The sequence below is a fragment of the Pleurodeles waltl genome, chromosome 4_2, assembly GCF_031143425.1.
Source record: "Pleurodeles waltl isolate 20211129_DDA chromosome 4_2, aPleWal1.hap1.20221129, whole genome shotgun sequence".
NCBI lineage: Eukaryota > Metazoa > Chordata > Amphibia > Caudata > Salamandridae > Pleurodeles > Pleurodeles waltl.
The window spans coordinates 1,062,021,204-1,062,038,382 of record NC_090443.1 but is presented as its reverse complement, the minus strand read 5'-3'; the positions used below and the strand labels follow the sequence as shown (position 1 = coordinate 1,062,038,382).

The 17,179-nt window shown below is 49.4% G+C and overlaps 1 protein-coding gene across 1 annotated transcript in view; it reads right to left on the bottom strand.

The window, feature by feature from the left end:
* The window catches only part of LOC138294266 (lectin-like), a 54,573-nt gene extending 40,020 nt beyond the window's left edge, over positions 1 to 14,553 (bottom strand). Inside the window, exon 1 of the mRNA XM_069233380.1 lies at positions 14,052 to 14,553. The gene's annotated coding sequence lies outside the window, so the exon portion shown is untranslated. The remainder of the gene's footprint in view (positions 1 to 14,051) is intronic.
* Positions 14,554 to 17,179: the final 2,626 nt, after the last annotated feature.

Sequence of the window (17,179 nt, the reverse complement as noted above, 5' to 3'; positions counted from 1 at the left end):
CAATACTGGGCTTTGTTCCAAAAAATAATGCCTCATTGAAGCAGGCCTTGTCATGGATAAATGTTTTATTTTTGCAATCTTACTGCACCTTACAGCACATACACAATGTGAGGAATGTTTAAGAATTTATCGAGGCATAGAATCTTTTCCTGGAAGGGTGTGCTTCAAGTGCACATCCTATGCTAGATAGTACACACAAAGCTCTGCACTAGGTTCAAAGGTTCTGTGCTAGCACAGGCAATTTTTGGGCTGCAGCCTACTGCCCAGCTTGCAAAAGACATCTTAGGGTCTTTCAGAAAGTTGGCCTAGGAATGCATTCTGCTGTTTGATTACCATTGGCTTTGCGGTTTGTAACTTACACTTTCTGGCTTTCCACAGGGTGTATTTATTTGCTTTAGGCTCTGTTTGCCATCCCATTGCCTAAACTGTGTTTGCTGTATTTTTCCACTAACTTACTTTCTGTAAATAGGCCTTTAAATCTTGTTCTTATCTTGTCACATTTGCTGTGCATTCAAAGTTAGAGATTAAGGGGGTCATTCTGAGCCTGGCGGTAAAATCCGCCAGGGCCAACGACCGCGGGAGCACTGCCAACAGGCTGGCGGTGCTCCCTTGGGCATTCTGACCGCGGCGGTACAGCTGCGGTCAGAAACGAAAAACCGGCGGTGTACCGCCGGTTTTCCGCTGCCCTGGGGAATCCTACATGGCGGCGCAGCTTGCTGCGCCGCCATGGGGATTCCGACCCCCATACCGCCATCCTGTCCAGGAACAAGATGGCGGTATGGGGTGTCGTGGGGCCCCTAGGGGCCCCTCCAGTGCCCATGCCAATGGCATGGGCACTGCAGGGGCCCCCGTAACAGGGCCCCACCAAGATTTTCAGTGTCTGACATGCAGACACTGAAAATCGTGACGGGTGCAACTGCACCCGTCGCACCCCTTCCACTCCGCTGGCTCCATTCGGAGCCGGCATCCTCATGGAAGGGTGTTTCCCGCTGGGCTGGCGGGCGGCCTTCTGGCGGTCGCCCGCCAGCCCAGCGGGAAACCCAGAATACCCGTGGCGGTCTTTTGACCGCGCATCGGTATTCTGGCGGTTCCAGCCAGGCCGGCGGCTTCCGCCGCCGGCCGGGGTCAGAATGATCCCCTAAATGTCAGACTCTCTCTTCCAGGGAGCTTGGTGTTTGTTTTTCTTTCTCTGACTTCAAAGTGAGAGGATTTATGTTACAATCCTGCTGAGCAGGATGTAAGATGAAAAGGGAAGTTCTTTTTCTTCTAACACACAACAAAACAAAAACGAACTGTGCTGATGTTTCAGAATATATCAAAATTAGTATGAACGAAGTACATCTTTGTAATTCTGAAGTGTGGTGGAAACCAATTTTTGAATACAATCAAAACACAACAATAAACTAGGTGATGATATTTGCACACATTATCGTTTATGTGCAGTATTAAGGTGCAAATGTAATGGTCATTTCAATTGAAAAGTATTTTTGTAATGGCAGCTCGCTGCCACACCATGCATACTTCAGACTATACCACTCCCGTCAATCTGACCCAAACAACCCCCACCTCAATCCCATCTACTTCACTCCACCAGCATCTACTGCGCACCACTCAACTCTACCCCATTCTGCTCCATTTCAATTTACCCCACTCCATTCCAAACTCCACTGTAATCCATCCAACTCATCTCCACTCTATTCTACCTACTACACTGCAATCTACCCTATTTCCCCAAACTCTACCCACTCCAATCTACCACAATCTACCAACTCCAATCTAGGCCATCCTACTCTACCATACTCCATTCTACCCAAATCTACCCCACTCCAATTCACTCCAATATACCCCACTCCATTTTACCCTACTCCACTCCAATCTAATCCATTCCACCTCAATCCACTGCACTTCAATTTACAACACCCTACCCCAATCTACCCAATCTAATCTACTCTTCCCCAATCTACCACACCCAATTAACTCCCTTCTAGTCCACTCTAATCTACCCCACTCCAAACTACCCTACTCCAATCACCCCTCTTCAATCTACCGAACTCCATTCCAGTTTACCCTACCCTAATCCACCCAATCTACCCCACTGTTCCCCACTCTAATTTACCCCACTACACTATACTCTAGCCTGCCCTACTCAACTCTATCCCACTCCAATCTACCGACTCCAATCCACCCAATGTACCACTCTCTACTCAACCCCAATCTACCACACTGCATCCAACTCTACCAAATCTTTCCCACTCAACTTCACTGTAACATACTACATGCCACTCAAATCTACCCCACTGCAATCTATTCTAACCAACTCCACCCCAATCCACCTCACTCCAATTTACCTTACCTCACTCCACACCAAACTACCCAACTCCAATCTACCCCATCCAATCCACCCCACTGCAATCTACACCACTCCAAATCTACCCCACTCGAAATCTACGCCACTCTACTCTACCCCACTCCACTCCAATCTACCCCAATCTTCCACACTCCAAACTATCCCACTCCTATCTATCCCACCCCAATCTAATCCACTCCACTCCATTCTACCCTTCACTCCAATCTATCCCAACATAATCAACCCAATCTATTCCATTCCAACGACCCCACTCCACTCCAATCTATTCCTCCCCACTCCACTCCAATCTACTTGACTCCACTCCAGTCCACCCCATTGCACTCCACTCCATTCCAATCTACCTTAATCCACTACACTCTGCTCTTCCCCAATCTACCCCACTTTGCTCTGATGTACCCCAATATATTACTTCACTCTACCCTGATCTACCCCACTCTGATTTATCCCACACCAATCTATCCAACTCTAATCTACCCCACTCCAATGCAGTCTACTCCTCTCCACCCCAATCTACCCAACTCAAATCAACACCATACAATCCACCCCACTCCAAACTAACCTGCTCCAATCCACTCCACTTCAATTTACCCCACTCTAATCTACCTCACTCCACTCCAAACTACACCACTCCAAGCTATCCCACTCCAATCTACCCCACATCACTCTAATCTACCCACTCTACTCCAACTCTCAGCACAGAGACAGCACTTCTTGCAGCCACCGTTGACATTTGCAGATTCCTTGAGCACAGCCACACCACAGCACTCATACTCCTCGACCTCTCAGTAGCCTTCGACACAGTCTTTCACAGCACCTTATGCACAAGACTCCACGACACACGAAACCACGGAAAAGCCTTGCAATGGATTCCCTCCTTCCTCACTGGAAGAACACAGAGAGTCAGGCTCCCACCCTTCGTATCCAAACCAAGAGAAGCCAGCTCGGAGTCCCTCAGGGATCCTCCCTGAGCCCAATGCTCTTCAACATCTACATGGCCCCGCTTGCAGCCATCGTCAGAGGCCACAGAATGAACATCAAGTCATACGCAGATGATACACAACTCATCATATCCCTCACTGAAGACCAAGACAAAGCTAAGAGGAACTTTCACACTGGAATGAAAGCCATTGCTGCCCAAATGAGGGAGAGCTGCCTCAAGCTCAACTCAGACAAGATCGAGCTCATCATCTTTGGAAACTCCACTTCAACCTGGGACGAATCCTGGTGGCCCGCATCGCTCAGTGTCCCACCTACTCCGACTGCCCATGCCCGCAACCTGAGAAGCATCCTCAACTCCTCCCTAACAATGACCCGAGAGGTAAATGCAGTCACCTCTTCCTGCTGGCACACCCTCTGCAAATTCTGCAAAATCTTCAAATGGATCCCGGATGACTGCCTCAAGATAGTCATCCACGCCCTAGTCACAAGCAAGCTCGACTACGGCAACGTACTCTATGCCGGCACCCCGACAAAGAACATTAGGAAACTACAAAACATCCAAAATGCCGCTGCCAGACTCATCCTGAACCTCCCCCGTCAGGAACACATCTCCCAACACCTGAGACTCCTCCATTGGCTCCCGGTGGAGAAGCATATCAACTTCAAACTACTCACCCACACCTACAAGGCCCTTCACAACATCAGATCGGCCTACCTAAACCATTGCATCTCTTTCCATAACCCCGCCAGAATGCTCTGATCCACCCAGCAGGCACTAGCACTATTCCACACATCTGGAAACCCCCCACCGGAGGAAGATATTTCACCTACCTCACAGCAAAGAGCTGGAACAACCTACCCACACACCTCAGACAAAGCCCATCACTTACCATCTTCAGGAAGAACCTCAAGACATGGCTCAGACATGAGGCCCAGACCCACCACCAGTGCCTTCAGACCCTCACGGGTGAGTAGTTCCGCTTTATAAGTACTGATTGACTGATTGATTGATACTACTCCTCTCCACTCCAATCTATCCCACTGCAGTGTTCCCCACTCCACTCCAATCTACTTCAATCCACTGCACTCCACTTTTCTCCAATCTACCCCCCTCCAATCTATCCCACTGTAATCTACTCACTCCTATCTACCCCACTCCAGTCCACCCAACTCCACCCCAATCTACTCCACTCCACACTAATCTACACCAATTCAATCTACCCACTATCCCTTCAAATACAAACCACTTCAGTCTATCCTGGTCTACTCCACTTTACACAATCAACCCCACTCTACCCAATCTACAACACTCCACCCAATCTACCCTACTTTCCCCCAATCTATGTCACTCTACCCCAATCTACCCTAACCAACCCCACTCCACCCCACTCCAATCTACACCATACCACTCCAGCCTATCCCACTCCCCCAGTCTATCCCACTCCACTCTAACAAACTCCACTTTATCCAAATCTAACCCACTTATCTTCCCTCCAATCTACTCCACTCATATCTACTACACTACACTGAAATCTACCCCACTCTACTCCAATCTAACCCAGTCCACCCCACTCCAATCCACCCCACCCCATCTGCCCTGTTCTAATCTACCATACTCCAATCTACCCACCCCGATCTACCCCACCCCAATCTACCCCACTCCAATCGACCCAACCCCACTCTTCTACACTCAAAACTACTCAAACGTATTGTAACCCACTTCACCCCACCCCACTGCAATCTACCCAACCGCACTCTACCTCACCTCACTCTACCTCACTTCAATCTACACCACTCCATTCTACCCCACTCCACTCCAATCTATCCCACTCCAAACTGCCTCACTCCAAACTAGCCCACTCCAATCACCCTTCTTCAATCTATCACACTCAAATCTACCAAACTGCATTCCAATCTACCCCGCTCCACCCTAATCTACCCCATTGAACTACACTCTTCCCTAGTATATCTCACTCTGCTCCAGTCTTGACCCCACTCCAATCTATCCAACTCCACTCCACTCCACACCATTCCACTCCAATCTACCCTACTCCACTTTACCACATTCTACCCCACATCAATCTACTCACTCCAATCCACTCAATCTATTCCACACCACTATACCCCAGTCTACTACACTCTATTCTACTCTACCCAATCTACCCCACTCCAGTCCAATCTAATCCACTTCAATCAAATTCACCCAACTCCACCCCACTACAGTCCACTTTATCCCACCAAACCCCAAACTACCCTACTCCAACCTAGCCCATCCAATCTGCCCCACTCTAATCTACCGCAGTTTACTCCTCTCCAGTCTACTTCACTCCACTCCAATCTATCCAACCCTAAGCCAATCTACTGCACTCTGATCTATCCCACTCCAGTCTACCCCAATCCCATCAAAATCTATCCCACAGCACTCTAGCCAACTCCACTTCAACCTACTCCACTCAATCCATCCCACACCACTCAAATCTACCACAATCTACACCACTCCACCATAGTCTACCTCACTCCACTCCAATCTACCCCAATTCATTCTACCCCACTCCACTCCAATCTACCCCACTCCACTCTAATTTACCCCAGTTTAATCTACCTCACTTTCACCTCATTCCACTCTACACCAATGTACCCCACTCTACTCTAGCCCAATTTACCCTATTTCCCTCTACCACAGTCGATCCCACTCCAATGTACCTCACCACACCCCATTCCATAAACTACCTTTTAGCCATGCTGAAAAGTGGACACACTGGTGTGCAACATGGCTAAAACACAGTCACATTGGCAAGACCTATTGGATTTTCCAATGCTTGTTAATAATATGGCTCTGCTCTGCACTCTTCCCCTTTCACAACTCAGCAAAGAAGCAATTTTTATTACACTAAAAATTCAATCTGCCCTTTGTGTGCATTCCTGGCCTGCCCAGTCTTTATCCTGGCACTCCTTTTTCAGGCTCTGTGTGATTTATCTCTCCTTACTTCACCTCATTACATCTCCCTTAACTCTGCTTCTTAACTTCCCTCTCTCTATGTCCAGTTCTCCATGCACCTCATCCTCTGTCTCTATCTCACCGCTCTTTCAATATACCCAAAATATCTTCCCCAACTTCACCTTAACTTCTACCTCCATCTCATTACCTTGGCCCTCTCGCACTTACTCGCTGTGACTATATCTTCTCCATCACTCTTGATGCCCTGTCTCTACCTGAACTCTCTCTCTCTACCTCACTGCACGGTTTCCATCTGACCTCCCTGTACCTCGCCTCCATCTATCTCACTTCTAACACAACCATGTTTATATCTTTACATCCCCTATCTCTCTCTCTGTCTCTCTACCTTATCTTTCTCAACCACTCTTAGCTGTTTCTCTAGGTCACCTCTCCGCCTCACCTCTTTACCTAATTTCTCTCTCTACCTCACCTCTTATACCCTGTTGCACCCTCTCTTACTACCTGTCCTAACCTCTAAATTAAGCTCACCATTAGTTCACTTCCTTACCTCTCCCCCTCCTCTTTCCCCCCGTCTGCCTCTGTTCCCTTCCCTTTGTCTCTGCAAATATCTTTTTCTTTTTGACTACCTCTGTTCTGTACTTCTTTTTCTTCATTATCAGCTACTTAACCTCTCATGCACAAACATTTATCTCTACAGACCTCTTTGAAGATTTCAACACATCCCCTCCGCCTCATCTTTCCTTATAGATCACTCCACCTCATCACTCCCTCTCTTCTGTTTTACAATTTTCTACCTCTGTATAAGCCCCACCTCCTCTCTTTCAGTATTTTACGTATGTCTCTTAACTCCCTCTCCTGTCTCCTAACTTTCTACCTCTGTATAGGCCTCACCTCTCTTTCACCTTTTTTACGTATATCTCTTAACTTCCTCTCTTCTGTCTCATCATTTTTTACCTCAGTATAAGCCTCACCTCTCTTTCACTATTTTCGTATGCCTCTTAACTTCCTCTTTTCGGTCTCACAGCTTTCTACCTCTGTATAAGCCTCACCTCTCTTTCATTATTTTACGTATGTCTCTTAACTCCCTCTCTTCTGTCTCGCAACTTTCTACCTCGGTACAGGCCTCACCTTTTTTCACTTTTTTACGTATGTCTCTTAAGTTCCTCTATTCTGTCTCACAACTTTCTACCTCTGTCTAAGCCTCATCTCTCTTTCACTATTTTATGTATGTCTCTTAACTTCCTCTCTTCTGTATCACAACTTTGTACCTCTGTATAAACCTCAACTCTCACTATTTTAAGGATGTCTCTTAACTCCCTCTTTTCTGTCTCAGAACTTTCTACCTCTGTATAAGCCTCACGTCCCTTTTACCTTTTTACGTATGTCTCTTAACTTCCTCTCTTCTGTCTCACAACTTTGTACCTCTTTACAAGCCTCAACTCTCTTTCACTATTTTACGTATGTCTCTTAACTTCCTCTTTTCTGTCTCATAGCATTCTACCTCTGTATAAGCTTCACCTCTCTTTAACTATTTTACGTGTCTCTTAACTTCTTCTTTTGCTCTACACCACATTTCCCCTCTCACCCATCACCCCCTCTACATTTCTCCCTTCTCCACCTCTCTCTTTACTTGACCTATTTTCTACACCTTTTCTCATTGCCCCTGTGTATACTTTAATCTTTGTTTTTCCTCAAGTCTCTGTCTACATCCACCTGTGGCTGCCTTTGCCCCTCTCTAATTCATTGTTTTCTAGATTACCTCTCTCTACCTCCCCTCTTAGAGTACTTTTCCTTCTCCCTGTGTCTCTCTGCCACACCCTAATACCTAAAAACTCTACTTCCTCTCTCTCTCTGCCTAGATCGTCCTCTTTGTATCTCTCCTTACATTTCCTTCCGGCTCCCTTGCCTTTCTTTATTCACTTTACTTCGCGCTATGCGTCATACATATTTCTCCATCATCTCCAGCTATTCTCTACCACTTTCTGTTTTTACTTCACCTCTCTTGCAACACATCTCTGTTTATGTCCCTGTCCATCTTGTGTACCCTACCCAGGTCCCTTCCGCTTCCTCTTCCTCTTTCTCTTTCCCCTTCTCTTTCCCTTTCTCCTTCTCTTTCTCTTTCTCATTTTCAGTTTCTTTTTCTTCCTCTTTTCTTTTTAGTTAACTTTCTTTTTTTCTTTCTCCTTCTGTTTCACGTCCTTTTCCTCGTTCTCTTTCACTTTCGGTTTCTCTCTTTTTCTCTTTCTGTTTCTGTTTCTCTTCCTCTTTCTCTTCATCTTCCATCTTCTCTATATTTTTCTCTTTTGCTTTTTCTTCCCCTTTCCCTTTCTCTTTCGTTTTCTCTTTAACTTTCTCTTCTCTTTCTTTCTCTTTCTCTTTCTTGTTCACTTTCTTTTCTCTTTCTCCTTCTGTTTCACTTCCTCTTCCTGTTTCTCTTTCTCTTTCTCTGCCTCTTTCTCTTCCTCTTCCCCCTTCTCTGTCTCTTTCTCTTTTGCATTCTCTGCCCCTTTCCCTTTCTTTCTCTTTCTCTTTCAATTTCACTTTCTCTTTCTCTTCTCTTTTTCTTTCTCGTTCACTTTCTCTTTCTCTTTCTGTTCCTTTTCCTCATCCTCTTTCTCCTTCCTCCTCCTTCTCTTTCTTTCTCTTTCTCTTCCTCTTCTTGAGCCCCTTCCCCTCCTCCTTCTCCTTTTCTTTCTGGTCCTCTTCCTCCTTCTCCTTCTCCTCCTCCCCTCTCACTGAAGGGACACAGTAGGGAAAGGGAAGCTAGCAGAATGTATTGGATTTCCCAGATGGATGGAGTGGTGAAAATCCCCAGAAAAGTGTTTTGATTTGAACTGTTGCAGCATGGAAGCCAGCAGTCAAGGGGGATATGTGTGTGACCACACAAATTCTCAACTAAAGCTAAAACTAAAGCGCTATATGTACATATCTCACTGCAATAGTATTCACTCGTCCACTAAACATCTAACAAGTCACCCTTAGCGTGTTTTCCCTACAATGGGAGTGACAAAAAAAAGCATCACAAGGGTGTGAATGAGCCGACAAGGGGTAATGCATTCAAAGTTGTTCCAAACTGGGGGCTCAAAAATACGTATTGCCCAGGGCCCCACAAAAACAGGGGGAGGGCAGGGTGCGAAAGGGGAGTACCACACCACCTCCCATCCCTGAGGAGCTCTCTGTGGGGGGCTTCTATCTCTTGGGTGGACAGGAGGGGAGGTCAGTGAAGAGCAAAGGGGTGTAGAAGAGGAAGGAGGCCACATGGGTGGTGAATGACAGTGACAGGACACTGACGTGTGCGAGGAGGAAGAGGAGGGCGGTGTCAGAGAAGAAAGGATACTAGATGGCTCCAGTACTGAAGGGAATGGAGGGTGTGTGGGGGCACGGGCTCCCACATTCACATCATGCCAAGAGTCATCATGCCAACCACAACACAGAAGACAAGAGACAATGCCTTGTTCCCACACCACTTATCTATTGTCTCACTCTCTCTTCTCCACCTCCTCAGTCTCTTCGTGACACATGAATGACCTTCAGATTGTGCCTCACCAGCAGCAGGACACCTGCCACCCTTTTCCAACCCTCTCCACCCCTCTACAACCCTTCTCCACCCTACTGTACCCCTCCCCAACCCTCTGCACCCCTCTACAGCCCTCTCCACCCCTCTCCACCCCATTCATCCCTCTCCACCCTACTCTACCCCTTCCCACCCCTCTCAACCCCTCACAACCCTACTATACCCCTCCCCACCCCCCCACCCTACTCTACCCCTCCTCGCCCCCATCAACCCCTCTCCATCCCTCTCCACCCTACTCTACCCCTCCCCACCCATCTCAACCCCTCTCCACCTCACTCCACCACTCCCCACCCCTCTCCACCTCATTCTGCCCCTCCCCAGCTGTCTCCACCTCACTCTACCCCTCTCAACCCCTCTCCACACACACCACACCTCTCCACCTCCCCCCTGCCCCCCTCTCCACCCCTCTCCACCCCTCTCCATCCCACTCCACACCTTTCCACCCCTTTTCATCCCTCTCACCCCTCTCAACCCCACTCTACCCCTCCCCACCACTCTCTACCCCACTCTACCCCTCCCCATCCCTCTCAAACCCTCTCCACCTCACTCTACCCCTCCCCACCCCTCTCTGTCCCACTCCACCCCTCGCCACCCCACTATACCCCTCCCCAGCCATCTCCACCTCAATCTACCCCTCTCCACTCCACCCCTCTCCACCTTACTCTACCCCTCCTGTCCCCCTCTCCACCCCTCTCCACCCCTTTTAATCCCCCATCCACCCCTCTCAACCCCACTCTTCCCCTCCCCACCACTCTCCACCCCACTCCACTCCTCTCCACCTCACTCTACCCCTCCCTACCCCTTTCCCCCTCTCTCCAGGAGGTCCTGAGGGATTAGAGGGGCAGTCATACAGAAGAGATGGGCAGGAAGAGGAGTGAGAAATCTTTGAAACAGGCTAAGTACAAGCCTTAGGTAACAAGGAAACACCCATAAATCCACCTTTGTGATCAGCATGCAGACCCCTGGCACCAGGGACACTACTGTACCTGCATCACCCCAGCACCACCCCAGCATCAGCCCAGCACCAGCCCAGCACCACACCAGCACCAGCTGAGCACCACCCATCAACACAACCCCAGCACCACCCATCAGCACTACCCCAGCACCAGCTGAACATCACCCATCAGTACAGTCCATCAGCACTAGCCCAGCTCTACCCGTCAGCACTACCGCAACAACAGCTGAGCACCACCCATTAGCACTACCTCAGCACCAGTCCAGCACCACCCATCAGTACCGCACCAGCCCAGCACCAGCCTAGCACCACCCATCAGCACCACCACAGCAGTACTCCAGGACCCTTCAGCACCACCCATCAGCACCAACACAGCACCATCCCTCAGCACCACCCCAGCACCATCCCACTATTAACCACCGCAGCCCAGGACAAACCTGTCATCATCACCCTAGCACCACCCAGCACCAGCACCAGCCCAGCACCACCCCAGTAGCAGCCCAGTACTACCTGTCAGCACCACCCATCAGCACTACCCCAGCACCACCTCAGTAGCATCCAGGCACCACCTGTCAGCACCACACCAGCACCATCCTTCATCAACACCCCAGAACCAGTCCAGCAACACCATAACACAAGCCCAGCACAACCAGTCACCGCTGCCCCAGCACCAGCCCAGCACTGTGCCATTTATACTCAGCACCCAGTGCCCCTTCCCTTTCCAGGTCTCTCTGTCTGTGCCATTTATATCTGCACCCATGGGCACTTCCCTCTCTAGGTCTCCCAGGTTTGTGCCATTTATACACTGAACCCATGGCCTCTTCACTCTCTAGGTCTCTCTGCCTGTGCATTTATATCTGCACCCAGGGCCCCTTCCCTCTCCAGGTCTCTCTGCCTGTGCATTTATATCTGCACCCAGGGCCCCTTCCCTCTCCAGGTCTCTCAGTCTGTGTCATTGATACACTGCACCCAGGTCCCTTCCCTCATTAGGTCTCTCCGTCTGTGCCATTTATAAACTGCACCCAGGGCCTCTTCCCTCTCCAGGTCTCTCCAGGTCTGTGCCATTGATGCACTGCACCCAGGGCCCCTTCCCTCTCCAGGTCTGTGCCATTGATGCACTGCATCCAGGGCCCCTTCCCTCTCCAGGTCTCTTCAGGTCTGTGCCATTGATGCACTGCGCCCAGGGCCCCTTCTCTCTCCAGGTCTCTCATTCTGTGCCATTTATACGCCGCGCTCAGGGCCCCTTCCCTCTCCAGGTCTCTCCAGGTTTGTGCCATTGATACACTGCACCAAGGGCCCCTTCCCTCTCCAGGTTTCTCCAGGTCTGTGCCATTTATACACTGCACCCAGGAGCCCTTCCCTCTCCAGTTCTTTCCAGGTCTGTGCCATTGATGCACTGCACCCAGGGCCCCTTCCTTCTCCAGGTCTCTCCAGGTCTGTGCCATTTATACACTGCACCCAGGGCCCCTTCCCTCTCCAGGTCTCTCCAGGTCTGTGCCATTGATGCACTGCGCCCAGGGCCCCTACCTTCTCCAGGTCTTTCAGTCTGTGCCATTAATACACTGCGCCAAGGGCCCCTTCCCTCTCCAGGTCTCTTCAGGTCTGTGCCATTGATGCACTGCGCCCAGGGCCCCTTCCCTCTCCAGGTCTGTGTCATTGATACACTGCACCCAGGGCCTCTTCCCTCTCCATGTCTCTCCAGGTCTGACCCATCAACAGATTTCGCTGCCTCACACTCCACCCTTCTGTCCCCTACCTCTGCTGCTCCTCTGAGATGATGTCATTCATCTATATCACTCACAGCAGGAGTGCACACCCATTCAGCCTCTAAGGTTTATACACATATTCAGTTTTACGCAGCGATCCACCCAGGATGCCAGGAGTTCTATCCCTCAGCCCAGAGTCCAGCAGCATTCACGCTTGTGAGGAGTACTCACAACGCACACCCTGTACCCCGTCCTGTGCTCACGGTACAGAAAATATACTATTCAACCCTCCTCCTCCCTTCAGCACCTGCCGGACCAGGGCACAGCTCGCCTGGCTGCGGTGTGTCTGTACACAACATACACAACATACAGGGACATGTTAATGTGAATGTAACTACACTGCCCTGTTGTGTCAGTGAGTGAGCACCCCCTGTGTCCTCCGGCTGTGTGTACATCATGTACAGAGGGGCCTCAGATCACACCCTTGTGCCTGGGTGCACAATGTGTGTCTGTACACAATATACACAACATGGAGGGACATGTTAGTGTGTGAGTGTATCTACACTGCCCTGTTGTGTCAGTGAGTGAGCACCCCCTGTGTCCTCTGTCTGTGTGTACATCATGTACAGAGGGGCCTCAGCTCACACCCTTGTGCCTGGCTGCACAATGTGTGTCTGTACACAATATACACAACATGGAGGGAGATGTTAGTGTGAGTGTGACTACACTGCCCTGTTGTGTCAGTGAGTGAGCGCCACCTTTGTCCTCTGTCTGTGTGTACATCATGTACAGAGGGGCCTCAGATCACACCCTTGTGCCTGGCTACAGTGTGTATCTGTACACAATATACACAACTTGGAGGGACATGTTAGTGTGAGTGTAACTACCCTGCCCTGTTGTGTCAGTGAGTGAGCACCCCCTGTGTCCTCCGGCTGTGTGAACATCATGTACAGAGGGGCCACAGCTCACACCCTTGTGTCTGGATGTTGTATGTGTGAATACACAATATACACAACATGGAGGGACATGTTAGCAGGAGTGTGACTACACTGCCCTGTTGTGTCAGTGAGTGAGCACCCCCTGGGTCCTCTGTGTGTACTTCATGTACAGAGGGGGCTCAGCTCACACCCTTGTGCGTGGCTGCAGTGTGTCTGTACACAACATACACAACATACAGGGACATGTTAATGTGAATGTAACTACACTGCCCTGTTGTGTCAGTGAGTGAGCACCCCCTGGGTCCTCTGTGTGTACTTCATGTACAGAGGGGCCTCAGCTCACACCCTTGTGCGTGGCTGCAGTGTGTCTGTACACAATATACACAACATATAGGGACATGTTAATGTGAATGTAACTACACTGCCCTGTTGTGTCAGTGAGTGAGCACCCCCTGGGTCCTCTGTGTGTACTTCATATACAGAGGGGCCACCGATCACACCCTTGTCTCTGGGTACACTAGTGTTACATGTGGAATGACCCCCTCTACCCTAGCCCCCCGAACCCCAGCTTCTGTACCCCAGCAGCACCCATAGAAAGCATAAAGGACTCACCCTCCTCGGTGGTGACACCTCAGCCTCTCACGGTGCCCCCCGGGCCTGGTTTTATACCGAGGGCTACGTCACCTCTGGCATTTCCTGGTAGTGTGGGGGCGCGGAGGGGCCCCGCCCGCACCCTCAGGTCCCTGTGAAGGAGCTTGTGCAGAAGGCAGTGTTTGCCTCTCCTGGGAGGAACGCCCTAGAAGTGGCTGAGGGCAAACATCTCTAGGCCCTGGCGGGGGGGTGTAACCAGGGCACTAACATGGGCCAAGCTGCCAGCATGTCTAAGGTGTCCCAGAGCTCGGGGTCTTTAACTGTGACGTGCTCTTTCCTATCTACTAATCACATTTCAGGAGTTGGAAAAAGTTTTCTGGCTCATAATTTCTCAGTCTCCGAAAGTGTGATTCCTATTGGGCATCTAAGAAGGGCCCGCAGTGGCCCCCCTTCCAAATACCAATCAGAGCCAAAGGTCAATCTTTTGGAACCGAAATGTAGCCGCAAAGCATTGGAAGTGTCCCCACCCCTCGGAGGGGGCAAAGGCGCATGCGCAAAGGGACCTTGTTCTTTCTGAACTCCAGCAGCCGGTGGTTGAAGAGTGTCAGTGATCCAGGGGACCCCTGCACCATGCAAACACACAAACCAAACGTTTTTTATGCCGCCCCATTTATAGTAAGGCTGTATTTAAAAAAAATGCTTTATTCAACCCCTTCACTGCTAGTTGCTGAGCCCCTCTTTGGCTATTTGGGGTAGTTCGCGCTCAGGTCTCCATAACTTCTTGTGCACTTAAAGTATCCACACCAAATGTGTCCTGTTTTGCCAACATCCTGGGGATAAAAAAATACCAAGACTTTGTGGATTCCCCTGGAGGAGGCTGACAAAATAGGCAAAATATACCAACATTTTGAGTTTTTTTTATTTTTTAATTCGGGACAAAGTGCTCCAGATAAAAGTCTCAGGCCCATATTTATACTTTTTTAGCGCCGCATTAGCACCGCTTTTTGACGCAAAAACGGCGCTAACTTACAAAATGCAATTGTATTTTGCAAGTTTGCGCTGCTTTTGCGTCAAAAAATGACGCAAATGAGGCGTTAAAGAAGTATAAATATGGGCCTCAGTTTTTTCTCAAAACCTGGCATCCACAAACAGGTTGATGTACTGACGTCACCACCTTCCCAGCTTTCAGGATCATGCAGAGCCTAACTCTGTGCCCGAGGTTTGGCATTTTTCCAAGAGGTAGCCTATTTTTCCTATTTCATGTGCTCTCAACCCACTTCCAGTTTGTGGTGGAAACCCGTGTTATCCCAGGGGTGATCCAGAAGAGATATAGATGTCTGAAAAGTAGACGAAATTCTGAATTCAGCAAGGGCAATGTGTGTAGATCCTTCAAGGTTGTTCCAAGGAAAATACCTGTTGAAATAAACAAAAAATGAGTGGGAAAAAAATGGGCATTTGTGACAACATTTTCATCTGTAACTTTTTGTCTCAAAGGTAGATTGACAGAAGCAATGTATCATTATGTCCGCTCTCCTCTTCCGGTTGCGGGATGTACAGGGTTTGTAGGTTCTCCAAGAGCCCAAGGGACCAAGAGCCAACAACTGAGCTGCACCATCCAATGGGGTTTCATTGACTGCAGAGTATAGACCAATTCATACAGAGAAAGAAGCAGAGTGAAAAATGCGTATCTATGTGTGGCAGCGGGTACAGCGATAGGGAGCAATGAGACACTCAGGAGGGTGATTGAATATAAGTGGTTTTATTGTAAATTACAGGTGCCCTTGTAACAGTCACTGCCTTTTCTCGTTATGTTTCGTGATCTCCTTTGTTCTCTTCTTTCTCAGGGTTCCCGGTATCCGATGGTGGTTCCCCGGCGGTGGTGCCGTCAGGTAGACCAGAAAAAAGGAACGAAAGGTAGGTGAGTTGTACGTCTGGGTGACTGGTTTGTATGATTTAGTGGGAGGAGAGGGTGTAGAGAGAGAGAGAGAGAGAGATGGGTGGAGTGAGTGGCTGTGATCTGTTGTAAGACTCCAATCCAAGGGAAAAGGAAAAGAAAAACAGAAAAGGACGGGTATGATTTACAGGGTCCCGTTCCTTCCCCTCTGTGGATTCCAAAACCCTTTTCCCAACAATAGAACCACTCTTGCTCTGTGGTAGGTGGTTAGTGCTTCCCCCTCGTGCTGGTACTTTTTACCGTCCCAAACTCCCCTCCCAACCTCCCTCTACTCGCCCCCTCCACCCTCCTCCGTTCCCACTATAGCCCTTATTCTATCCTTTAGGCAGGACTGTACCTGCTGTAGCCACGCCCCTCCAGGGACGTTGTGGAGCTGCTGCCTTCTGGGACCTTCTTGTCCCTCCACTGGGTTGTCTCTGGAGGTCAATAGACCTCGGTTAGCTGTTTCTCCTTCCTCGATGTCTGAGTTGCTCTCGTTCGCGTCCTCCTCGTTTTCGCTCTCCTCTTGTGTCTCGGCGTCTTTCCTCTCCGCGTCTTCCCTTATCTGTGCGCCGCACGCGCGTTGTCCGTCTTCCCTTTTCAAGCTTTCGGGAACCCGGATATCCGGGTTCCCGGCTTCTGCAACGTCTTTCTTTGTGGGTCCCCCGGGACACTTCTCGGTCTGCGAATCGGCACAGTATCTAGCCAGGATTTCTGGCACCCAGCTACAGTATGTATTTATGAAATGGGCATCAGATGCACAGTTTAGGAGCAGTGGTTATTTCTACACTGCTGAATTTGTAGGTACCCAACTGGCGTATGATTTGGAGGGCATTTTTCAAAATGTCACCTTTCTTATACATTGGTTTACAATTGAAAGGCACAAACGCAGCTAAATCCAGTTGGTAATAACACATGGTCTATGATTCTATGCTCCTCCAAGTCTCCTAAAAAACATTATACCTCACGTGTGTGGGTAGGCCTAGTGCCCCCTACAGGAAATGGCTCAAAATGCAACATGGACACATCACATTTTTCCACTGAAAATTGACCCACTTTTCCAATGTGGGTGTTTCTAGGTTTTGGACCCTAGCTCAGCTGTCACATAGGGAAACTTAGCCAACCTTTACGTTTTTTAAAACTAGGGGGCATATTTATACTCCGTTTGCGCCGAATTTGCGTTGTTTTTTTCGACGCAAATTCGGCGCAAAACTAA